Source organism: Sminthopsis crassicaudata, chromosome 2, assembly GCF_048593235.1.
Source record: "Sminthopsis crassicaudata isolate SCR6 chromosome 2, ASM4859323v1, whole genome shotgun sequence".
NCBI lineage: Eukaryota > Metazoa > Chordata > Mammalia > Dasyuromorphia > Dasyuridae > Sminthopsis > Sminthopsis crassicaudata.
In genome coordinates, this window is record NC_133618.1 from 371,468,127 (window position 1) to 371,494,716 (window position 26,590).

Consider the following 26,590-nt stretch of genomic DNA (forward strand, 5'->3'; position numbering starts at 1 on the left):
CTGCACTAACAACCCTCTTCCAGAAAGCTGATGCAATGAAAGTATGTCTCTTAACTCCACAACCTCAAAAAAAAAAAAAAAAACATAAAACAAAATTAAAACAAAAATTACAAGGACAAGAAAAGAAAAACAAGACATTTACTCACAATGTAAATCTTACTAAAAAACAAAATAAAGAGAGAAGGCTGAATTGCTAATCCACTATTCCTTCTTATGCCTAAAACAGCATACATTTTGTCAGGTATGTTTGAGTTTTACATGGTTGTTGTTATTTTGCCTTCCCAGAATTTCCACTTAGAAATGATCTAGAAGAAAATTCCTCTCCCTTAAAGAAAGGAAATCATTGATGTCTCCCAGTCTTAGTTTTCTTATCTGAAAAACAAGGATAATAGTAGAACTTACCTCATGGGGCTGTTGTGAAGCACAAGTGTAACAACACATGTAACAAATTTTGAAAGTCTTAAAACACCTTAGTTATTATTATCATCATTAACATTAACAACAATAATAATAATAATTACTTGTAACTCCTAGAGTTGAGGAGAGAAAATACGAAGCAATGAATGGAGAAGGGATCAAACAGTATAACACCTAAGACAAGTTTATTTGAAATGAAAGAGAGGGGCTGCCTGCAAGAAAATTAAGAGAAAGATTGAATACAAATTCAAACCCTGTCCACATAAACCAACAGCAAGATTGTACATAGAAAGAAGAATGGATAAACAATCTAGAGAAGAATAAAATATAACCAATAAATACAAGGGAAGAAAGGATATCAACCCAAAAGTCATCCATAAGATGGAAGGAAATCAATAACATTTATAGGACTTCAAAAAGGAGCAATGGATCAATAGCTGTGAAGAATGATTTTAAAGAAAAACAAAAGAATTAAATTAAGGAATGATGGAAATTTTAAAAGAATTATTTTATTAGAAAGTTTAATACATTTACATTTACAATTTTAACTTGTTTTTCTTCCATTTATTTCTTCTGTATCAGTGTTTTCCTTGTTTTGCTTCTTTCTTAAGGAATGTACTTTGCAAAAAAAAAAAAAAGTACTTTGCCCCTATGATTTATTTTGCTGGCACTAATTTGATTCCAGTATTTTCCCATTGACTTTCCCTCTTTCCTTCTGTTACTCTACTCTAGTGGAGCTTCCCTAAGTTTACTTACATAAAACTCTCATAAAAAATCAAAAAAAGCAGTAAGAGAATAAAGTATTTAGAATTCATGATGAAGAATGTCTCTAAAATAGTAAAGATCTAAAAGAAAAAGAGAATAGGAGATGTAAGACTCAAAAAATTCAGAAGAGGAAGAAAATTTCAAAAAATGAAATCAAAAGACAATAGGAGGAATTTATGAGTTCTATACAAATAAAGATTACTGACCTTGAAGACAAAATTTACCAAGAAAATTTTAAAATCATTGTGTGATTCATCCTACAAACACTAAAAAACATGTTGACAAAAATCCAGAATGCAGTATTTCAGAAAACAACATAAGAAAATTGCCTAGAAATATCATAAACAAAAAGTACAAAGTGATAGAATCAGTTAAGATGTTGTCCAAAAGAAACCAACAATTCAACTTGTCAACATATGTTTTAGAATGTTAACAACAAACAATAAATATTGCAAAAATCCATTCATTTACCAAGGAAAATCATTAAAAATTGTCCTAGAATATTCATTTATGAGAAATCAAGGGAATTGGAATATATTAATTTGAAAGAATAATAACTGACATTTATTTTGCAATTTGAGGTTTATGAAATAATCTTTTTTCAACCTCACAACCACAAGATAGCATAAAAATTATTACCTCCATTTTATAGATGAGGAAAAAGATTTTAAAAATTAGGTAACCTGTCCAAAATAATAAAGCTAGTAAGTGTTAGAAGCAGAATTTGAATCCAGTTCTTCCTGGTTTGCATTACCAGGACTCTATCCATTATGCCAGATTGCCCCTTATCCCCAAAATGCCATGTCCTGAAAAAGCTGAGCCTGGATATCAATTTTTTAAAAATTGATACAAATAAGTTGGGAAAAGGTTTTTACTTTCAAAAATTCTGATAAAGGCCTCATTTCTAAAATATAGAGAAAATTGACTCAAATTTATAAGAGTTCAAACCATTCTCCAATTGATAAGTAATCAAAGGATATGAACAGGTAATTTTCAGATGAAGAAACTAAAACTATTTCTAGTCATATAAAAAGATGCTTTAAATTACTATTGATCAGAGAAATGAAAATTAAGACAACTCTGAGACACCACTATAACCTCTCAGATTGGCTAAGATGACAGGAAAAGATAATGACAAATGTTGGAGGAAATGTGAGAAAACTGGGACACTAATACATGGTTGGTGGAACTGTGAACAGAACCAACCATTCTGGAGAGCAATTTGGAATTATGTCCAAAGAGTAATCAAACTGTGCATATCCTTTGATCCAGCAGTGCTACTACTGGGCTTATATCCCAAAAGAGATCTTAAAGGAGGGAAAGGGACCCACGTGTGCAAAAATGTTTGTGGCAGTCCTCTTTGTAGTAGCTAGAAACTGGAAATTGAGTGGATGCCCATCAATTGGAGAATGACTAAATAAATTATAGTATATGAATGTTATGGAATATTATTATTCTGTAAGAAACAACCAGCAGGATGATTTCAGAGAGGCCTAGAGAGACTTACATGAACTGATACTAAGTGAAAAGAGCAGAACCAGGAGATAGCTGTGCATAGCAACAAGAAGATATGATGATCAATTCCGATGGACGTGGCTTTCTTCAGCAATGAGGTGATTCAGATCAGTTCCAATAGTTTAGTAATGAAGAGAGACATCTACACCCAGAGAGAGGACTGTGAGAACTGAGTATGGTTCACAACATAGCATTTTCACTTTTCTTGTTGTTTGCTTACATTTTACTTTCTCTTTTTTTCTGGTTTGATTTGATTTTTCTTGTTTAGCAAGATAATTGTATAAATATGTATGCATATATTGAATTTAACTTATATTTCTACCATGTTTAACATAATATTGGACTACTTGCCATCTAAGGGAGAAGGTGGGGAAAGGGGGAAATTGGAACACAAGGTTTTGCAAGGGCTAATGTTGAAGAATTGTCCATGCATGTTTTGAAAAATAAAAAGCTTTAATAAAGAGAAAAAAAAAGTTGCTGCAAAAAATCTAAATCATTCTTTCAAAAGAAACCAGAGGTGATAAAGATATTTAACACAAAGTATTTTAAATAAGAGAATCACACCAAGAAGTAACTAAATGAAGTCATTGAGGAACTAGATTTTTGGCATTTTTTTAACTTTCTTATTAAAGCTGTGGGAATATATAGCTATAAAGAAAAAGCCCTGGAGATGTTATATTTAGGAAGAAAAGTATCATTATCCTGCCAGTCAGTGGGCAATTGTCTCAAGACATTGAGGCCTTTCCAAAAGCTCCATTTTATGTAAGGGACATTGAAAGAGGAAAGAATTTGCAGCAAATGCAAAACAAATGAATAGAAAAAATGGATTCCAGAATAGTCTAGAAGAGGAAAGGATTTTGGAAAAGGATGAAATAAATGAATACTTCTTACAAAAGGCTTCCATTACTGAAATTAAAAGAGAAATGATAGGGGATGGGGAACAGAGAAGAAGAGCAAGATTGTAAATGCTACTTTTATCTTGGCAGAGAATAAGAAGGATAAAAAAAAAAGTATTATAAATAAATTTAAGGAACATGGATTAAGGCAAGGTAACAAGAGGGAAGGGAGGTCTATGGGAGAGGAGAACAAGTGTTTTCATAAAGGATAAGGAAGAAAAAAAAATGGAAGAAAACAAACAATAATGATAACCTTAAGTGTAAATGGATTAAGAAAGGCAACAGTTGTGTTACAAATAGTTGGGATTTGTGGGTATTATTTTACTGGATCTTATTCCCATTATTTTATTAACTTTGTTTTTCTTCTTGTTATATTTGATTCCTTCACAGTTAAAGTTATAGTTGTTAAGTTTGTGCTTTCTTCTATTTATTTATATTATATACATTCCTTGTATGAAAATGAGAGCTGATTTACCTTGAGGAAAGGAATTGCTTTTTTGGTTTGTTTTTATAATTACTATAGTACCTAAGCCATTTATGTGTATACAGCAGATTCTTAGCAATACTTATTGAATTAGATTTTTTTTTTAAAAATTACTATGCTTCAGACAGTTAAAAAAAAGTAGATAATCATAATTTCAGATAATGCAATAACTAAATTTGACAAGATCATGTGGAAAAAAAACCAGGGAACTACATTACATTTTAAGGAATCACAAGGAAACAATACTCTACTAAATATCTATGTACTAAATGGTATGACATCTAAGTTCTTAAAGGAAAAGTTAAACATGCTGCAAAAAAAAAAAAGGGTCACAGTATAATTGTAGGAATCTTTAATATTCCTCTCTCAGAGATGGTCAATCCTAACAAAGATAAGAAAGAAGGAAAACAGAACAGATTACTGGAAATTTATACTGGAAAGACTAGAAGTTACTTCTGAATGGAAATATCAAAGACTATGCATATTTTAGCATTATATTATAATTTACCAAAATTATTTACAAGTCATAAATATAGCATCAAAGTATTCAAGACTCTGCTACACACAGACATACATAATAAAGACAGGAATTTGCCTAGTGTCCTTAGCCTAGTTTTTGGTATGGCTCAAAGTAATTTGTAGCTAACTCAAAGGAAGTCTAAGCAGTGTGACAGATTATCTTAATCCCAAACCACATTATTATCTTTGACAGAAAGCTTAGTTACCAGTCTAGCTCAGGGATCAAAAAGGAAAGACTTAATCTTAGCTTGAGAGCATAGCTGTGTATAGTGACTGTTAGCATGAGGTTTTAGCCATAGTTAGCAGATTGAGATTAACCTTATAAAGATAAACACAGAAGCACTGACTAAGAGCCCAGAAGTGCTTAGTGGATAAATGTACCCAGAAGATGCACTGTGTTCATCAAAGAACAAGTCTAGTGACAGCAATATGATGACATTTTCAGAAAATGTTATGGATCCTGCCATAAATCAGAGGTGCAAAATATTCTTCTTATATTTTCCACATTTGGGGCCCTCAGGTATGGTGGCTTTCATGTTCATTCTTACTATTGATATATTTTTGTGGAAAAAGTATGCTATATTTAATGGAAGGAACTTTTTATTGCAAATTATCTTACTATGTTACTTCATTATATGCCTTTCTTTGAACTAAATATTCTTTCTCATTAATCAAAAAAAAAAAAAAAAAAAAAAAGGAAAGGAAATATATCATTTGGTGCTCACGAGCACCAAATGATACAATGGACTAAATGGATAATGGACTCATGTAATGCTTTAAGCCTGGAGTAACTATTCTGGAATTAAAAGTATGGAAGGGAATACTACACATTTTATACCAAGAAATGTCAATTCTGTTTCCACAAAATCCCTCAAATCCATTCCTATTCTCCACCGACATTAGCATAACCCTAGTGTAGACCTTTATTACTACTCACCTGGATGATTATAATGGTCTCCTAATTGGTCTCCCAGATTCCAGTCTCTTTTTTCTCCATATCTATCCACCATACAGTTGTCAAAATAATCTTCCTAAGGCACAAGTTCAATCATGTCATTCCCCTGCTCAAAAGCCTTCAATGTCTCCCGATTGTCTCTAGGATAAAATACAAACTCCTTATTAGCCTGGCATTTAAGAGTATGGCATTCCATAACCTTGCTTCAATCAATTATTTCCAACCTTATTTCACATCACTCCCATTCACCCATTCTACATTCTCACCATTTGGACGGCTAACTATTCCTGACTTGATAAGTCATCTCACTCCACCTCTGTGCATTGGCATAAACCAATGAAACGTCTAACTCTCAGAACTGTAGTAAAGAAAGTACTTTGCAAATTATAGTAAATCATCACTGTCCATTTTTCAAATTCAAAGTTACCTTAGAAATAACCTAATTCAGAGTTCTTAACCTGTGATCCATTTTAAGGGGTCCAGAAACTTGAATTGGAAAAAAAATTATAACTTAATTTCAATATAATTGATTTCTTTTGTAATCATTTTTTATTATAATATTTTATTATAAACATTTTTATTATAATATTTTATTATAAACATTTTAAAACTTTGTTATTCTGAGAAGTACACAGGTTTTATCAGATTGCCAGAAATGTCCATGACACAAAAAATGTTAAGAATATCTAACCTAATCCAATAAGAGAATTGAAATCCAAAGAGATGGAATACTTTGGCCAAGGTCACAAAGGGAATAAACTGGCAGTCAGTATTCAAATCCATGATTCCTAATTCCAAATCTAGTTCTATTTTACCACATTTCCTCTAGGCAGAGTATTATCCAAGTAAATATTCAAAACAATTTCATCACCAGAAGTTAGCTCAATAAGTGATTAATTTGTCTGGTCACAGAAAATCATGAAACAATCATTGATGTTATAAAAGGATTGTAATATGTAGAAGTAGAAAGAATGACCAGTTCAATGAACTCCCAAATCTTTTGAAGTACTGAAGGAAAACAGACAAGCAACAGGTGGACACACAAAATAATGAATTCCAGAGAATCCTTGCATCCTTCAGGGTTCTTGGTTATAACTCTCAGTGATGAGAAACTTTCTGAGTTTCTTCATCTTAAAAAAAATGAAAAGCTTGAACTAGATGATCTCAAAGGTCCTGTACAGCTCTAAATGATATGATCATATTGAAATTTTTATATGTTTCTATGTATTCATGATTTTTACAATCCCCCCTTATTCTATATGAGTTCTATCTCTGTCTTTCCTTGGTTCCTTTATACAAGAACATTATAATATACCAAAATAATGTCAATTGACATTTTAAAATAATATTAGCTAGTATATATATATATATATACATATGTGTGTTCATATATATATATATGTATATATATATATATATGTGTGTGTGTATATATACATACATTGTATATATTTAAGTTTTGCAAAGTGCTTGACAAAAGTGATCTCATTTTATCCTCACAATCATCTGTGAGGGAGGCATTAGTATTATTTTTATTTGAGAGATGAAGAAACTGAGACAAAGATTAAGCAACTTGTTGAAAGTCTATAAAGTACATTTATACATATTTTAGCATTTGAACTTACATAAGGTAAGTACTGCTAAATAATTATTACCATCCCCAGTTTATGAACAAGGAAACTATAGCTCAGAGACATATCTTATGTATAAAGCTTCCTGAGGTCAAAGACTTTCATTTTTGTCTTTGTATTTTTATCCACTAGCATGGTGCCTAGCATACGAAAGATGCTTAATTAATGTCTGATGTACTAAATATTTGTACTAAATACTCAGAATATTAAATATCAGAATACTCAGGATATTTAAATGAATGCACATGATTTAAAAGAAAAAAAAAAATAGCAGCACCACCAAAGCTCCAGTATCTTCCATGGTTCCTAAATAACAACTTTATAGTTTTTCTACAATTGCCATAATAATCAGCACAATAACAAAAACTGTCTACATGATTTCTCTAAACTAGGGAGAAAGTTACAGAAAAAGAATTTTTGTTACAATACCACACATTTGGGGAAAGCTAGACTATGGCGCAGTGGATAGATTGCTGAGACTGGAGTCAGGAAGACTTCTTTATGAATTCAAATGTAGCCTCAGACACTAGCTTTGTGACCATGGGCAAATCAAATCAAAAAGGTCTGTCTCGGTTTCTTCACCTGTAAAATGACCTGCAGAAGGAAATGTCAAATCACTCTAGTACCTTTGCCAAGAAAACCCCAAATGGGGTCACAAGAGTTGAACATGAATAAAGCAACTGAACAACAAATTAGCATGCAATTTCAATTTCTGTAAGCTCACTGAAAGTATCTTTTTTTAAAAAGTATTTTTGGTCACCACAAATATTAACTATAAGTTTTCAATGTGAGATTTTTGTTCAACCAGTGACTTATAACTAGAGAAACCAGACCATATCAATATTCTCATTTCTACATTTTCAGAATTTCTCATAGTCCTTTCCTTCCATTCACATAGCCATCACTTTAGTTCAACCCCCTCATTACCCTTTATCTGGAGTACAATAATAGCCCTTAATTGTACTCCCTGCCAAACTTTTCCCTACCTCCAATCCATCCTTCCCACAGCTTCCAAAGTTACCTCCTAAAGCATAGGTTTGACCACATTATACCACAGTACCACTCTAGTCATGTCTATTATTTCTATAATAAAATATAAACTCCACCCTTTGGATTTTAAAGTTCTTTAAGATTTCTTATTTTTCTAGTTTTCCTTTACACAATCTATATAGTACAGCCATAATGGCCTACATATTTTTTCTCAAAACACATCTCTATTCCATTTCTATGTTCTTGCATTGACTATATCCCAAGCTTGGAATGCTCTCCCTAGCTTCCTTAAAGATTCAGCTCAAATACCACCTTCTATAAAAGGCTTCTTCTGGTCTCTCCATCTGCAAGTGCCTTCCCCACTAAAGTTTACTTGTATCTACTCTGTTTTGACCATGTGTATACATGCTCTCTTCCAAAAGCTTCTTGAGAGGATTTTTTTGCTTTTCCTATATATCTTCATCATGTGAGATACCCTGTGCTTGGCATATGTGCATATGCTAAGTGCTAATACATGTTTGTTAATTGATTGGTGGCATCTCTAAATGGTTGAAGCATGCTTTGCAATTATAGAAATTACTCAGGTTGTAGATAAAAAGTTCACACTTCCCATTATGAATATATTTTGTTTTAAAAGATTATTCCTTCAATGTAAGTCATTCCTTTTATATAATATAATAGTCTTGCCTTGTGTGTGGAGCAAGTTATTTCCCTCTCTGAGACTCAGTTTCTTCATCTGTAAAATAAAATTATTAAACTATATGATCTCAAAGGTCCCTTTCCAGCTCTAACATTCCTGATTCTAACTATTGTAGATTACCACCTCTTCCATAAATCTTTCCCTAACATTCCAACCAAAAAGTGATTTCTCTCTTTGAACTCATTTAGCAATTAATCTCATAGAGGACAGGAAATATGCTTATACTCCAGTACAAGCTCTGGCAGGTTCAATCACACTGGAAAGGTTTTGATCACAGCCCAGTCAAAGGCTCAAAGAATATCTACGCTCAGCATGAAGAATCTGAAAGGTGGCTAGTAGATGAAAAATTTTTTGACCTTATTAATCCACAAAACAAAGAAAAATGAAAACTTCTCAGTCCTGTGAGGCCTCCTTTTCCTTCTACAATAATGAAAGGTGGAATGTTGGAAAAATGTCAGATATTTTAAACCAATTATAAATATTCACTGTGGGTATTTAAATGATAGACTTCTGTCTAATGACTATTAGCAGATATATTACTAAGGAATTAAACTTTATCAATATTGACTGTTTTAGTACAAATGAATAATAATGGTTGATTTCTTTATAGCTTCTTGTAAGGTTTGCAAAGTGTTCTACATATATTGTCTCAGTTTATCCTTAAGGATATTCCTGCAATGTAGACATTATACTCATTATTACCCCATTTTACAAATGAGGAAATAAGAGCTCTGAAAGATTACATGACTTGACCACCTAAATGAAAGGAGTGGAAAGCAAAACTAAATAAATTGTATCCAAGTCCAACACTCTTTCTTTTATATTCCAGTGCCAAGAGATATAAAGAAGCTAGAGCAAAATGGAAAGATAGTTTACAAGTTCTTGGAGAGACAAATAAGGGAGTGGCCCAAGAGTCACAAAAATAATTTCAAGGGACACTTACCTTGCTAAACTTAAGATAGCCATTTGTAATTTTTTAAAAATACAACTTATTAAGTACTTATTATGTGTCAGGCACTGTATTGAGTTATGAGGATACAAAGAAAGGCAAAACCAAAACTTATGTGTCAAAATTTGTAGGAAGTAGAGAAATTCTACAAATAACTTGATAAGATATTCCAAATTGAACAAATGTGTTCAGGGAAGAATGTTCTTAAAAAAAAAAAAATACAGAAAATAAGTTTCCAGAATAAGGAATCTTTATACAAAGAACCTTACACTTATATTCCTAAATACTTTTTTTCCAAGAACAATAAAATGGTAAACACTATTATGAAAGAAAGAAAGAAAGAAAGAAAGAAAGAAAGGAAGGAAGGAAGGAAGGAAGGAAGGAAGGAAGGAAGGAAGGAAGGAAGGAAGGAAGGAAGGAAGGAAGGAAGGAAGGAAGGAAGGAAGGAAGGAAGGAAGGAAGGAAGGAAGGAAGGAAGGAAGGAAGGAAGGAAGGAAGGAAGGAAGAAGAAAGAAAGAAAGAAAGAAAGAAAGAAAGAAAGAAAGAAAGAAAGAAAGAAAGAAAGAAAGAAAGAAAGAAAGAAAGAAAAGAAAGAAAGAAAGAAAGAAAGAGAGAAAGAGAGAAAGAGAGAAAGAGAGAAAGAGAGAAAGAGAGAAAGAGAGAAAGAGAGAAAGAGAGAAAGAGAGAAAGAGAGAAAGAGAGAAAGAAAGAGAGAAAGGAAGAGAAAGGAAGAGAAGGAAGAAAGGAAGGAAGGAAGGAAGGAAGGAAGGAAGGAAGGAAGGAAGGAAGGAAGGAAGGAAGGAAGGAAGGAAGGAAGGAAGGAAGGAAGGAAGGAAGGAAGGAAGGAAGGAAGGAAGGAAGGAAGGAAGGAAGGAAGGAAGGAAGAAACTGACCATATCTCAACAAGAAACAATAGACTTCCTATGGAATTCAGGTCTGAATCAGCCATCTATGCAGTCAATCCATTAGCTTGTCATAGATAATATCAAAATCAGCAACAACCCAGAAGAAAGACTATAAGATGATATGATGTGCAAGTATAACAGCTCCAACATGACCTATTAAAAATATTAAGATTAGCTAGAGGAAAAAACACTGGCACATCGGCTAGTTACTTACATTGTCCCTAAGTACATAAACTTCAAGACCTTCCCTAGCACCACTAATAATAACATAAAAGCCTTTATTGGGTATCCAAAGATTTTCATAATCTAACTTTTCCAGTTTTCTTACATCTCATATTTTCCTAGTTTTCTTACATCTTACTTCTTTCTGTCCCACTATCCCATGTCCCCATCATATATTCCATGATCCAGGGAAATTTTCCTCCTTGCTCTTCCTCAAAGAAGACATTCCATCCACTCTGCATTTTTACTGGCTGTCCTCCATGCCAAAAATCCTCTTTCCTCATTTCTGTCCCCTGGCTTTCTTCAAGACCCAGCTAAAATGCTACCTTTTACAAGAAGCCTTTCCTGATTTACCTTCTTAATACTAATGGCTTCATTTTGTTGAATATCTTCAATTTATCTTGTTTATATTATTTGTGGGCAGCTGGATGGCACAGTGAATAGAGTTCTGGGCCTGGAGTCAGGAAAACTCTACTGAGTTCAAATCCAGCCTCAGATACTTGCTAGCTATATGCCTCTGGGCAAGTCACTTAACCCCATTTGCCTAAATTTCCTCATCTGTCAAATGAGCTAGAAAAAGAAATATCAAACCACGCTAGGATCTTTGTCAAGAAAAACCCAAAAGGAGTCACAAAGAGTTAGGCATTACTGAAACAAATGAATAACAACATCATTTGTAAAGAATTATTTGTATATTGTATCCCCCATTAGATTGTGAGCTCCTTAAAAATAGGATCAATTTTTTGTTTTATTTTGTTTTTGCCTTTCTTTGGATCTTCAGCACTCAGTACAGTGCCTGACACATAATAAGTACTTAATAAATGTTTATTGACTAATTGACTGAATCATTGGCCTATTCAATCCACTCATCAACTTGTTAGAGAAAAGACCAAAATTGACATCAACTTCGGGAAAAAAAAAAGACTATGAAAAGATGATAGGGTATACAATCACAGTATCAACCTGATCTACTTTTTTTAAATGGGGACTGGTTAAAGGAAAAAAACCAATGACACTGACTAGCATAATTTCTTATAAAAGTTTAATCAATGCAAAGCAATTATTCTATCAAGGAAAACTAATGAGCTCCCAAATCACCCCAATTAGTAAATATTTCCTGTCCTTACCAAGAGGAAAGAGGTAAAAAAAAAAAAAAAAAAAAAAAGGCAAAAATAGTTTAAAATGTTAACTTATTTACTAAAATCTAAGGAGGAAGATGGTAGATGATTAGGAGCAATTTTGCTTCATAAATGAGCAAAAAACAGTAAAAGGAGAAAAAATGTTTGCAAAATGCTTGACATGAAATCCAAATAACCCAAACCATCCTCTCAACATCTCAAGAAGAAACTAGGAGGACAATAAACATCAAATTGGAAGAGATCTACGCATTCTGATTTTTTTAAAAACCTATTTTCTTACTTATGACAATGAAAATAACACATGCAGACTATAATACACCATTTCCCAATAATCTAAATAGGAAGTAGAAATGGCATTAAGAATATGATGACTGGAAAACCACTAGACTAGGCCAAGTATCATCTATAGGAAAACTATTCTAGAGGTGGCAAAATTCTGATAAGGCTGATTCTTAAGAAATTGGAAAGATTTCAAATGACTAATATAAACATATGTATTCCATGACTGTGTATGTATAACCCTTTATCAAACTGCTTGCCTTCTCAAAGATGGGGCAGGGAAGAGAAGGTGGGAGAGAATTTGGAACTCAAAATTTTATTTTAAACAAGACTAAAATTTGTTTTTGCATGCAATTGGAAAAAAAATTAACATTTTTAAAATCTAAAAATTGAAATTGAAAATTGAAAAAACACAAATAGCATTACTATCTAAAAAGACAACTATAAGGATATCAATAACAACTAATATGCATTTATGAGAACTATCTACACATATATCTAGGGTAATCTAGAAGAAAATATGAAAAGGGAACAGACAGGCTTTCACAAACTGTATTCTACATCAAACCACATCTCCGCTCAATTGATTGAAACATTCAGGGCACACAACTGAGATTATTTCCTGTTAACAATAAATGGCATTTGATTTGGTAAAATGAAATGTAGCCATGTCTCCAAAGCATATGTTAAAATCAAACAAGTTTTCTTTAGGTTCAAAAACAGAAACAAATTTGTCCAGTGATACTTTATCAATATCAAACAAGGCATAAAATAAAGATGTGCACTAACCAAAGATGTTCATCATTGCCAAGGGATATGTCTAGTAAAGAATGCAAATAGAACTGAATTTCCTATGACTAGTGAGGTCCTCCAGATACTACAATTTATGGATCTGAAGTTAGATGACTTGCAATTACTCATACCTCAGATACTTTTTTATCTATGTGATATTGAGCAAGTTAGTATCTCTAGACATCAGTTTCCTCATTTATAAAGTGAAAGTACTGGACTAGATGACATGAGATTCCTTCTAGCTTGAAATCTGTGACCTTAAGAATTGTGCAACTCTTCCAAAATCCCCAAGAAGCTCCTTAAAATAAAAATAATCTTATTAATACCAGTATTCTGGCAAAGGTGTCTATAAATCTGAGAACAACATAGTCCCTGAAAAATCAAAACTGCAGATTCCCTAAAAGCTAACAGAGAGACATTGTGTGCTGCAGCATATTACTAATGATAATGTGCATGCAAGGAATGCCATAAAAGATATCATCCAGTATGTACCCTGAATATTACAGGTTAGAAGACATTATTAAAAAAGACAAAAGCAATCACAAAGTGGATAATTCAGATTACCTAAATTTAAAATTGTTTCCAAAGCCTATGGATTTTACCTTTGCAATGTATCACATATATGCCTTCTTCTTTCCTTTCATATTGCCACCACACTGGTACAGAGGCTCATTCCCTCATACCTGAACTACTGCAAGAACCTGCTGGTGAATCTTCCTGCCACAAATCTCTCCCCATTCCCAATCATCCCCATTCAGCCACTTCAGAGATTTTCTTAAAGCAAAGGACTCACTCATCATGTCACCTCTCTACTCTACTCTAGTAGTTCCCTATTATCTTCAGGATCAAATATAAAATCTTCTGCTTGGGATTCAATGTCTTTCATCATCTATTCCCAGTAGCACTACTTTTCTAGTTTTCTTACATCTTATACTCACCTTATATCTACCACATATTCTTTGACCCAGTGATACTTCCCAGAAAAAAATATTCCCTCTCCCAAACTCTGACATTTTCCCTGGCTGTCCTCCATGCCTAGTTTTTTCTTCTTAACTCTATCTCCTGGATTCTCTGGCTACCTTCATGTCCCAGCTAAACTCCCACCTTCTAGAGGACTCCTTTCCTTGATTCTACTTAATGTTATTTATATTTTTCTTTATAAATAATAATGATTATTTCCTATTTATTCTGCACCTAGCTAGTTTACACATAGTTATTTGCAAATTGTCTCCCCCATCAGACTAAGCTGTTTAAGAACAGAAACTGTCTTTTGCCTTTCTTTGTAACCATTGCTAAGCACAATGCCCGGCACATATAAGGTACTTAATGAATGTTTATTAACTTTCTGACTAAAAAGCTTTTTCATGAATAAAATCAATTTGATGAATAAAATCAATCAACTACAATAAGAAAAGAAGCCATTGTGGGAAAAAATTGTATTATCTCTGAAAAAGTATACACATATATTTATCTAAGATAGGAAGAACAGAAAGATAGAAGGCTAGATGGACATATAGATTTCCAAGATAGAAGGAACTAAAATACATAAGATACATAAAATTCATTCCCCAATGAATTGCAAATATTAACAACCATATGAAATATTGTTCCAAATCATTAGTATTAAGAAAAATGAAAATCAGAACAACTCTGAGGCTACTTACTTACATTGTATTTTTGGTACAGAATTGTGATTTCACTGGCTTTAAGAACTCCTGAAGAGGAAACTACCTTTACCAAGGCAGATCAACAAGTATTCTACAACTTAAGATTCTTACAAAGTTGCCTAACACAACTTTGAGAGGTTATATGATTTGTCCATGTTCACATAATCAGAGACAACACTTGAGCCCAGGATAGTTCTCTAAGAAACATAGTTGATAGATAGATACATACATACACACATATATACAAACATGAATGATAGATGTATCACATATATGTATACATGTACATTTAAATTTCACAAGTTTGTCCTCTTTTCTTAATAAAAACGGACTATAAAGCTTACAGCATTAATATCACAAAACACTGTTGAAGAGGTTAGAAAAATTATCCATTTTACAGATGAAGAAAGTGAAGTAACTTGCCCAACATTACAAACCTGTTAAGGGTTTATAATCAGTTTAAGGTCTAGAAAAAGAATGGCTTCAGACATTCTATATTTATATATCCACCACAATGCCCTACATTGAATAGATATTTATATATTTGTTGATTTGATTTAAAAATCATTAATACTACAGTTATCTGAGGCAAAAACAACCCAATAATCTCAAAAATTAAGGAACCATAGATATATATTATGTTTGCCTTTACAAAGCATTTTTCTTAACAAAAATCTTCAGAAGTAGATGAGGAAATCCAAAAAAAGGAATCAAAGGCAAAAATCATAAAAATAAAAAGAGAAGGATTATCAAGAGTAATAATGGTAATATGACTTGAGGAAAAACTGATATTGATCAGTGAAACAAATCAACAATAAGTCAAGACTTCAAGAATATGTTAAAGGGGCCAAAGTTTTCCAAGCACAACTCTGTCACTGAAATCCATCAAATAATACTGGGAGATCTTCAATAAAGCTGGGTAAAATTTATTCAGTTCTCTTGGGCTGGAGTGACCCACAGAGATCCAGGTCATGAGCCTTTTTTTTCCTTTGAAACTGACAAATTCCTGGATATAATATACTGGAAGCCAAATTGCCTCAGCCAACCACAATATAAGTGTGGAAAAAGACCTACAAACTTCAGTTTGACAGTTGAAATAAATAACTATTTAGTAAACAGACCTTTACTATGATCAGTATTCCAAAAATCAAACTTCTTTTTGGGAGGAAGACATAATAGAGAAATGCGTACAAGGAAAGCAAATTGTGAAATTATTATTTTAGGAAATGCTATCTAAAATAAATTTTAGAATGATCATTCAAAGGTTACCTAAGAATTGTTACCTAAGAATTCTGAGAAGTTTCTCCCTAAGAAAGTTCATCTATTCCCCTGGGTTCAATTATGTTCTCCTTTTAGATGACTTCCAAATTTATGTATTTATTCGTAATGGCCTTTCTGATAGCTATTCCCACATCTCCAAGGCATTGCTGGACTTCTCTATCTAGAATCCCATTGACATACTCAAATCTTAATTCATTATCTGTCCCTCTAAAACCACTATTTTACAAAAGTTTCCAGTTTCTGTTGAGGGCAACAAATCTATAATTCCCTCTGGAAGACTTTTTTCTTATGTTTCTTACTTTTAATTGGGGTAATAAGATAAATTTAAATGGCATAATAGACTGCTGGAATTGGAGAACCATAAGGAGAGAAAGTATGTGAACCATTGATGAATAAATCCAGGCAGAGTATCAGTGAATCTGCTGATGAAGACAGGTGATTAATATATTCAAGGTCAAGGACGCAGCCATTAACTATCTTCAGAACAGATGATGTTGGTTTGGTGATATCAACCATCACCAAAAAAAAAAAAAAAAAAAAAAAAAGTACATTGAATTGGCCTCGTATGTCAACATGAACAGAAAACAGAAAGTGTAGATATAAACAATCTAGCAGAATTTTCTCAATCTCATTTACCCTAAAACTAGAATCAGAAGATCTAAGATGGATTAAAAATGGAAGTCTACAAAATATTAGACTGAAATGTTATAATTAATATATCATACTCCTGGATTTGTATTCTCTTCCTGAAGAAAATATTCATAATCTATAAGCATGATGTTTTTGAGTAGTCTTTAACCTTAGGCATTTGACATTTGGCCTCCAATTTTTTTCTTCCTCAAAACTCAGCCATATATTCCAATATATTTTTCACCATCATTCCATATGTCCACTTTTGTATTGATCATATTATGACATAGAATTTTGAGTTCTTTGTAAAATTAATTTCTCTACCTTTCACCAGCTACAAATATGATAGCTTATAAATAAGCTTCACTTATCTTCATGGGGATCCTTTTCTTTATCCTCATTATGGGAATTACAAGATGGTAATATCCCAGAGAATACTTTCAAGAGTGCAAAATGAAGTCAACTCCTCAACTTCTGAATCCATGAGTTCTAACTTCCTTGTATCTTCTGACTTCATTTCAGAACAGCAATACTCATGTGGTTTAATTCTTGTAATAATACATTAATTCTTTCATCATTGGTTTAAAGTCTAACATTAATAAAACCTAAAGTTTTGTTAGTATTTATTGAGAATTTTTAAATGTTATTTTTAACATCTTCTGATGCTTTTTCACTGCTCCATTCCCACTAAGGAAAGAGATGACACAAGAGATGAAATTGTTGATGGATTATTTTACAAAATATCTCAGTTCAAGGAAGGTATCAAAAGAATGGAAGAAATTATAGATTGTATTGTTTTCCCAGACCTATGATTTTAGTGGTATAGAAAACTTTTTCTATCAATATTGACCATGTAGTTTTAGAGTGATACATGAGGGCACTAAGAGGTTAGGCAACCTATCCAGAGCATGAAACAGTACTTTCCAGGTCTTCCTGTCTCTAAGGGTACCTTTTTATCTAGTATATTATTTAATATTATCTCCCTCCATAAAGGCTATTGAGGCTACATAATAGAAAACATGCCTACTTTTTTATTCTCACATTAACTTCATGAAAACCATGTGCACATATATGAACAGGTGTCTTTGGTGAAAATATGAAGACATAGTCAGACTTCCACAAATTATTTTCTATAATCAAATCACATCTTTAGTCACAAACTAAAAGATGAAAAGAATGCAAGACTTTTTATGCTTATTGTTTGTGGATAAAAAGTAGAGCAAAACATAGCTTTAAAGGATTCTCCTTCAACAAAGAACTTTTCATATAAAGGCTAAAATCAGGCAAGATTCTTTAATGATTGCAACCATGGAAATAATGGAGACTAATAATTCTCTGATTATTTTTAAATGAAGCACAAAACAAAATGTGAGTTGCCAAAGATATTTACTACTCTCATGGAGGAAGTGCAGCACAGAGTCCAAATGAAAAAAGAATAGATGATGAGGTCTTTCATATGCTCCTACTACAGCTTAAATAATAATTGCATGAGACTCTACAGCATTACAATTCCTTCTCAACAGCATCTATAAATTATCCAAAATCAACCCAACCATTTATATAGGAAAAACTAAGTGGATAAAAATGTTCAGACTGTGATATGAAATCAGAGGGTCAAAGCATCAGTACATACATACATCTGAGTTAAGTAATGTAGATGGACAATGTGTTGAATACAAAACAAAGTCTACAAATATGGAATGGATCACAGTTGGGAAAGAGCACGATGCTTTTAAGGATCCTAAATTGGTCCCTGACATAAGACATATCTTGTTAAAAACAAGTGTTTTCTTGTGATATGGCATAAACAGAATTAAAGCTGCAAGTAACACAAAAAGTGGTCACAAGTAAAACATGACATATTTTCAATGATGTACAAATTCTGATGTAAGGGATACCAGTATGAAAACATGTATGTAGAAAAGTGGGTGGATTGGTGGGAAGGTCAGAGGAAGGGAAAACATATAGGCAGCCTAAATGTTTCATTAGCAGCCACAAAAGGTAGAAAGACCTAGATGAAGGCTTACTACATGTTGGGTGAATATAAAAGAATGAGAAGGCTTAGATAAAAAGAATACCAACAGTTGATAATATCATACATACACTAATATAAGAGTTTTTAACCTCCAGAAGGTTCACATATTTCAGGGGGTTCCCATTCCATTTTAGATGAGGGAAAAAAATGACATCTTTATTTTCACTAACCTCTAACTGAAACTTTAAATTTCCTTCATTCATGAATGTATGCAATAAAACAGTTTTTTCAAAAGGGGTCCAGAGGCTTTACTAGACTATCAAAGGGATTTTATGACACAAAAAGGTTAAGAACCCCTCCATCAAGATAAAGGCAAGATCCTATTCTAGAGTTACAAAGAAGAAAAAAACAAAACAAAACATAGCTAGTGCCCTTAAAGTGCTTATCCTCCAATGGGGAAGACTGAGATAAGTCATCATTAAACAGAACAATATAATGGCAATGCAAGGTTAGCGACAGAGTGCAACCTGGAGGAAAAGATCATTACTCTGCAGCAAGGAAACTGAGGCAAAAAAAGTTGTGACCAGATCACAAAAATGACAAGCTGAAGCCATTTAAGGTTTTTGACCATAGGGTTGATATCTGTGCCTTAGGAAGATGATTTTGGCAGCTACCAGAAGGACGGATCAAAGAGGAATAATACTGGAGGCTGGGAGACCAGTTAAAAAACTACTATTATAGTTCTAGTAAGAGGTCCTGAACTAAGGTAGTGTAGGAATAGATAGAAAATGGGAAATGTAAAAGATACTATTAAAAAAGCATTGATAAGATTTAGCATTGACTAGATGTGGAAGACAAGGAGGAGGAAAAAGTCAATTTACTCCACACTTTAGAATATGAGTAACTAACTAGGCAGATAATGGTCAACAGAGTAAGGCAAGTTGGGAAAAGAAGTAGGTTTTGGAGGAAAAATGAACAATTCAGTTTTGGACATGTTGATTTTGAGGTGGTGATTAGACATGTCGGTGGAGCTATTTAATAAGCATTTGAGAATATAGCCCTGGAACTGAGATTAGAAGTAAACATATAGATTTGGGAGTCAAGGGCAAGATAAAATTTCCAAAGAAGAAAGAGCAGAAGAATACAGAGAACTTTATTCACCCTCTATCCAAAGTAAGTAAGAAATAGTGACTGCTCAAACTTTAAGTCATTGATATTGGTTTCTTTAGGAAAGAAGGAAATAGTTATTAGAAGGAAAAGAAAAGAGAGCTCAGAGAAAGGCATTTGAAGTATTGGCATTATATGAGATTTGCCTTAGAATCACAGAATCCAAGTATGCTAAAGCTACAAGTCATCTTTGGAACTATCTAAGTCCAATACAAGAGTATTTTACATATATCGAAATTGAAGCCTTGGGAAGTGACTTATCCAAGATCACAAGTGCAAAGGTTCATTAATATGACCCTCAATCACTTATTAAACACTGTGCAACACTATGCATTCTAGACTTTGGAAATTAGGGGGAAGGGAAAGGAACCCATTTCTTCCTCTAAGAGCATATTAAGGAGTAAAGTAAACAGATACATAGCTACAAGGTAATTAAAGGGTGGGGAACATTAACTATGGAGATAAGGGAAGGTTTCTTAGAAAAGGTAGCTTCTGAGCTGAAACTTGTAAGTAGAACAAGCCTTCTGAAAGGCACAAATTAAGAAAGAACATATTATAGGAAAATAGAATATCAAGAGTTATACATTTTGGCTAGAAAACAGAGGGTAAAGAGAAATAATGTGAAATAACATTGAAAAGGTAGGATGGAGCCAAATTATAGAGAACCTTAAATGCCATAGTGAGGAGTTGGTATGTTATCCCAAAGGCAATAAAGAACCACATGTCTAGTCCTGTTCCTTAGGAAGATTATTTGACAATAACACTAAAATTCTATTGGAAAGGATAGAGAGTAAGAACAGGAAAACTAATCAGGAAGCTATTTCAATATCAGAGATAAGGGGGACAAGAATCTAAAATGATATTTAAAAAAAAAAAAACCTTGACAATTCACTAAATATAAGGAAACAAAGGAGAGAGAATGGTCTAGGATGACTCCAAGGTTATTTTATCTGAATGACTGGGAAGATGGAGAAAGGGGATATCTTTAACAGAAATAAGAAAGCTTGGAAAAGAGGAGAATTTAGGAGAAGAAGGAGAAATCTTGTCCAAATTTCAGTCCTGACATTTAAGAGCTCTGTGACCCTGCAACCCACTTCACTTCTCTGAAGCTATTCCTTAACCTGAAAATAGGAATAATACTTCTTGTTGTCTGTGACCCTTTTTAGGATTTTCTTGTAGTTTTTTTTTTTTTTTCAAAGATACTGGAGTGATTTGCCATTTCCTCCTCTAGCTCATATAACAGATGAAGAAACTGAGGCAACAGTGTGAAATGATGTGCCTTTACAGCTACTAAGTATCTTAGGTCTCATTTAAACTTAGATCAGCCTGATTCCAGACCTGGCACTTTATCCATTGTGTCACTTAGTTGTCCTGAGAATAATAACTATACTTGTTTTATTAAAGTGTTACCATAAAGAAAGTGTAAATTTCAAAGCACTAAAGAAATGAGTTATTATTACTAGGTGCAAGGAAGGCCCTGTACTAGGCTTTGTTGGGTGACACAAAAAGGAATAAGTCGGGGGCACTGGACCTGAAATCAGGAAGACTGGCCCCTGCCCTAGACTCTTACTATACCTGTGTGATCCTAGGCAAGTCACTTAAGCTTTGCTTTAATTTTCTTACTTATAAAATGAGAATCATAATAGTACTTACCTCACAAGATTGCTATGAAGATAAAATGAGAATAATGACAAAGTGCTTTATAAATCTTAAAGAGCTATATAAGTACTAGCTATTATTATTATTATTATTATTATTATTATTATTATTATTATTATAGTCTTTGCCCTCAAAGAGCTTATAGACTAGTAGGCGGGAAGACCTTCATCTTCTGTCCTCCCCAAAAGAAAAAAAACCTTCTACTGGTACAGAAAAGAATGTGGTAACTGTTTAATTGAGGAACAAAGAAAGTGTTATATTGAAAGCCTTTAAAAGACTAATATTCAGTCTTTTTCCAAAATAACCAACATTATTCCTCTGCTAATTTGGAAATGGAACTTTCCCCCTCATTAACTCATACTCCCTTAAGTACCCTGTAGTTATAATGAAATGCAAAGATGAAGGGACAAAATTCTCTCTACACAATGAATAGGCCTTAGGGATTTACTCACCAGTAACAAATTAATGTCTGCAAAATACTTTAAAGATCTAAAGTACTACATCATGACTAAATACTATTATTACTAGATAAATGGTTCAAATGTAAATCAAAAGGAAGAAAAAAATTAATAAATGAAGTTAGAGAGTTATTTAGTTAGGTGTGAGCAACACCTAAAGTATGTGGATCAATTGTATTTGTAAAAGGATTGATATGTTGTTGCTCACTATATTAGGCAAAGTGAAAAATAAGAAAAACAAGAGATTCCAAATGAAAAAGTTAAAGGTATATAAAATAGCTACCAAATAAAATGGGGGATAGGGGAAGTAGAATGAAAAACTAGTAATTCTAAAGAATAAACGAGGGCAGCTAGGTGGTACAGTGCATAGAGCACCAGCCCTAGAGTCATGAGGATCCTGAGTTCAAATATGACCTCAAACACTTGAAACTTACTAGCTGTGTGACCCTGGGGAAGTCACTTAATACAGACTGATTCATAAAAAAAAGAAAAAGAAAAAGAAATAAATGAAAACAGCATTTGAAAATGAGATACACCCTCACCTCTTGACTGCTATGCCCCAGTTGGTCATATTAAGTTCATCATCTTAATTGATTTACCTTTTTTCCCATTTTACAATTACAATCAATTTACTTTCTGAAATAGAATCAGTATTTAAACTAGGTGAACATACAGGATCTAATACCTTGCATAAAAGTAAGAACCAAGAAAAGGTTCTAGTATGACTTCCACTGCTATAGGGAGAAAATAATTGCCCAGTAACCTCCTTAACTTAAACATCACTTAAGTCCTCCTAATATAAAAGCTGGATTCTCAAAATTATATACCTAGTTCAATGCCTTATACATGTTGTTGTTCAATTGTTTCTGACTCTTTGTGACCCCAATATTTGTGGTTTTCTTAATATAAAAATACTGGAAATGTTTGCCATTTCCTTTTCCATCTCATTTTACAGATGAGAAAACCAAGGCAAAAAGGATTAAGTGACTTGCCCAGGATTACCTAAGTAGTAATTAAAGCATAATTTGAACTCAGGTCATCTTGACACCAGACTGAATACTCTATCCATTGCATGACCTAACTGCCTTGTTACAGAGAAAATATTTAATACAATGCTTGTTGAATAAAGATGACTTTTCTAACTTTAAAAGGGCTTTAAGTAAGCCTGACAACTATTATTGTCACATCTAAATTTTTATTCTCTTCTAAAACCTAAAACAGTTCTTTGTATACCATAGACACTTATATGTTGTATATATGAATTATTATCATATGACTAGCCTAGCTAAGTCTGAAGAAGGCTGGCTAACAGTTGAAATTTATTGTCAATAACTAGTGAAATGTGGCCAAATCATGATCTGCATCAGGTAGCACACTGATGAAATCAAGATCTTTCAAAGTAATTAAAAACACAGTATAAAATATAGTTGTCCTGAATTTTTATATTTTTGAGAGTCAGCAATAACTAATTAGTTTTAAGAGGATAGCATTAATGAAGCCAGTCAGTTATAAGTATGAGTCCCAGGTAGCTTTTCCTACACAACTAGACTGCAATTCAAATGAGATAATGAATGAAAAACACCTACCATTCCACTTAAATGTAGTAGAAAAGCGTCCACTGTTATTGTCATCTTCATAAGTACAAATTAGCACATTAATTAACCCTAAAAAGCAACTTGACATTAAATAGCTTCACAGGTCAAATCCTATTTTATAAAAAAATTTTATTATTACAGCAAAATATATAACATAATACATTCTTCAGGTTCCCATACCAAAGGACCACATTGATCATAGCTGACATCTTCCCAATTGCTTCTACTGCTATTCTCTGATTCTCTGCCCTACTGATAATTCTAATTCTGTACTTGCATCAAGATGTGCCTCAAGTTTCAATTTATCCATGAATCCTTCCATGAATAATCCCAACTCCCCCAAAACATTTTTTCCCCTTTTGAATTACTTTACCATTTATAGCATGTGCCACATACTCCATCAGTTTATTAAGAGCTGTCTCATTTCATCATCTGCTTCTGATGCCTCAATGTTACGGGAGGTGTTTTTGGGTTCTTTCTCAAAGACTATGCCAGCATAGTGCAAGCACTGGCAAGTCCTACCATGCTGGAAAGGCTTTAAACATGGGCCTAGTAGGCCTATTGGCTGCAGACCAAAAGAGCTAAGTTTGGAGGAGCTCATTACCTGGTTGGCCAGGAGAATGAAGAGTTTTTCAGGCTTAACAACTTTTGAAGATTGGCTATAGAGGGTTTGCAATCTTTATTAGTAAAAGGAATCCATACCATCCCTTGAAGCACTTAAGTACTGTCATCTTCATAGAATTGTTGGAAATTTTTTAGAAAATAAGTTCTTAACCTTCTGACCAAGATCAAAGTAACAAGTTTTCTAGAGTACAATGTTTTATTTTCTTGTTTCTTCATGTCTATATATTACTGTGACTCCTGGAAGTTAGCAACTCTCCCATAGTTCCCATAGAACCTAGCACATTAAAAAAATGTTTGATGACTTTTTCCTACTCCCACTAATACATTTTGTGTCCAAAATGGACCATTATGTAAAATGCCACATAGTGTTGTGTTATGGTAAGATTCCATGTATGAGAAAAAGGTTTCCAAGCCCTCAACCATTGTTCCACTTATTATGGCAAATATACATAGTAGGTAAATACCTACTATCATTATATTATATTATACCTACTATCATTATATTATATTATATTATATTATATTATATCATTTTTTAAAAATACTGTGTTTAAAATCAGAAGACTGATGGAATCAAGTCCTGATTCTCCTATAAAGTGCTAAGCCCAGTGCCTGGCATATAACAAGCTTAGTAATAATAACAACATAACAATAAAAGCTTATTCCCTTCCCCATACTGTGTTACTTTGGACAAGTCATTAAAACCCTCTGAACTTTAGTTTTCTCTTCAACAAAATGAGTATAATACTTGAACTATTTATCTCATAGGGTTGTTATAAAGTCTAATGATATGGCATAAGTACTTTGTAAACTAAATGATATATGAATGTCTCTATTTCAAACGACATCCAATGTCAATATATCTGACATCTATTCACCTTGTTCAACTGAACAAAAAGCCTTGTATCCTCATTTCATGCATTCTCAATTTTGTTCACAGGAACTGAACAAGACACACATAATATACAAAAATGAAACATGGAATTGCACAGAGGAACTAGAAAGATATTTTTATATATTTGTAGCCCCTTCAAGAAACCACATTCATTAGAAAGCCAACACCATATAATAATGCTGAAACATCAGAAGAACGATTAATGTGAAGAGCAAATCCAAAATCTACCTTGCTCTTACACACACACACACACACACACACACACACACACACACACACACAATATAATCTAGAGAGATCAACAGAGCAGAGGGATGACATGCATAGAGGAACAACTGGAACTGATTTTTTTCTGCAGCATTTGGACTATATAGAGCTCAACGTAAGTTGGGATCCACCAGAAGAGAGGCTTGATTGAGCTCTTTATGAAAAGAGCACAGAGTTTATCTGATGGATAAGAGGCTCAGATACAAATTTATTGTGTTTTGTTGAATTAAATAAAACCTGTCCTATATTCAAAGTCTCATTAACCTGAGTGCTTGCAGGGAAGCTAAAGACCCTTTCTGGGAAAGCAAAAGGATACAAATACTGACTGTGCCAGGATTTCCCTCGGTAGGATCCTGATATAAAGAAACTCTCTGAGAGATCTTCCTAAAACTATACCTAGACGCATAGAAACCAGAGTTCAATTAACAGAAAACTGACACACACAAAAAAAGATGGACAATTCTTTGGACTTTAATAAAATTTGATCTGTAATAGTAATATTTCACCATCTCTATATCTTATTCCAGGTCATCTGCATAGAGAAATGGAATTTTCCAGAAAATCTTTATCTTTTTTGATCCTCTCTTCTATGTATCACACACACAAGAACACAAAGGGTATCTATTACATAGGTTTTTCGATAAGTATTTTTTTTTAAATGAGAAAACCATTTTTGATAAATTGTGTAAATTAAAAGATACTTCAATAGAACAAATATGCTCTCTTATTATGTCTTTTCTTCTTTTTCTACTTTTTTGTTGTTATAATTTCCAACTACTTTGTATCTTTCAATCTCTCCTTTTGGACAAAAAAAAACCTCCAATTATTTTCTTATGTTTTCTGTCCTATAAGAAAAGGCCACATAGCACAACTAATAGAGGGCCAATATCATAGTCCACTCAAATCCTGCCTCACACAAACTAGCTGTGTGACTACAAGCATGTCACTTAACAGCTCAGTGCCCCAGGTAACTCTTAATATTAAATGAGTTACTTGCTTATCTTCAGTAGTGGAAAGAATTTACATAGATGGAGGTTCTTATGGTGAATAAAAATCTAGGAGGAAAAAAAAACCAGGACAATACTAAATATCTTCTTGTTAGTCTTTTGCCTCCCACCCTCTAAATTCCCTGCCACTAAATTTCTACCTTCCTTAATTTTTTTTTTGGTAGCTTCATTTTCAGACAGTATCTTTGTCATTGACTCTATTTTTTC

At 33.0% G+C, this 26,590-nt stretch overlaps 1 protein-coding gene across 4 annotated transcripts in view; it reads right to left on the reverse strand.

The window, feature by feature from the left end:
- The window catches only part of TRAF3 (TNF receptor associated factor 3), a 150,743-nt gene that overhangs the window by 119,028 nt on the left and 5,125 nt on the right, over nt 1-26,590 (reverse strand). Inside the window, exon 2 of one of the 4 annotated variants that reach the window (XM_074291202.1) lies at nt 5,534-5,691. The exons of the other annotated variants lie outside the window; for them this stretch is intronic. The gene's annotated coding sequence lies outside the window, so the exon portion shown is untranslated. The remainder of the gene's footprint in view (nt 1-5,533; nt 5,692-26,590) is intronic. 4 annotated transcript variants of the gene reach the window in all.